General features: G+C 34.6%; 1 non-coding gene across 1 annotated transcript; it reads right to left on the reverse strand.

Moving 5' to 3' along the window:
* Nucleotides 1–922: 922 nt before the first annotated feature.
* LOC127748130 (small nucleolar RNA R71) lies at nt 923–1026 on the reverse strand. The gene has a single exon (XR_008010073.1). It is a non-coding gene; the product is annotated as a small nucleolar RNA R71 (small nucleolar RNA).
* Between the last annotated feature and the right edge of the window lie 42 nt (nt 1027–1068).

Raw genomic sequence — 1068 nt, forward strand, 5'->3', positions numbered from 1 at the left:
TAACTTTTTGTTTGTTTCTTATCTTTTTCAAAACCAACTAACTTTCTATCCATCTCTAATTTTCGAAAATACTTCTCTCTTTTTCAAAAATTCCTTTTAATTGTTTTAAATTTTAATTTTAATTATATATTATCTTTAATTTTCGAAAATACTAACCCCTTTTTCAAAAATTATTTTCGAATTCTTCTCCCTCTCTTCTCTTCTTCTATTTAATTAATTAATTGCTAACACTTCTCTTCACCTCTCTTCATCTACGAATCCGAACTTCTTATATCTCTTGTGTTTGGATTCTTCCACCCCTTTCTCCTTCTACTAACATAAAGGAATCTCTATACTGTGACATAGAGGATTCCTCTTTTTTTCTTGTTTTCTTCTCTTTCATATGAGCAGGAACAGGGAAAAAGGCACTCTTGTTGAAATTGATCCAGAACCTGAAAGGACTCTGAAGAGAAAATTAAGAGAAGCTAAATTACAACAATCCAGAAATAACCTTTCAGAAATTTTCGAACAAGAGAAGGAGATGGCAGCCGAAAATAATAATAATAATAATGCGAGGAGAATGCTTGGTGACTTCACAAAGCCAACATCCAAGTTTGATGGAAGAAGCATCTCTATTCCTACCATTGGAGCCAATAACTTTGAGCTTAAGCCTCAACTAGTTGCATTAATGCAACAAAACTGCAAGTTTTATGGACTTCCATCTGAAGATCCTTATCAGTTCTTAACTGAGTTCTTGCAGATCTGTGAGACTGTAAAAATGAATGGAGTTGATCCTGAAGTCTACAGACTCATGCTTTTCCCTTTTTCTGTAAGAGACAGAGCTAGAATATGGTTGGATTCACAACCTAAGGATAGCCTGGACTCCTGGGATAAGCTGGTCACTGCCTTCTTGGATAAATTCTTTCCTCCTCAAAAGCTAAGCAAGCTAAGAGTGGATGTTCAAACATTCAAACAAAAAGATGGTGAATCCCTCTATGAAGCTTGGGAAAGATACAAGCAGTTGACCAAAAGATGTCCATCTGACATGTTTTTAGAATGGACTCTATTAGATATATTCTATTATGGTCT

This window comes from Arachis duranensis, chromosome 5, assembly GCF_000817695.3.
Source record: "Arachis duranensis cultivar V14167 chromosome 5, aradu.V14167.gnm2.J7QH, whole genome shotgun sequence".
In the NCBI taxonomy this organism is placed as follows: domain Eukaryota; kingdom Viridiplantae; phylum Streptophyta; class Magnoliopsida; order Fabales; family Fabaceae; genus Arachis; species Arachis duranensis.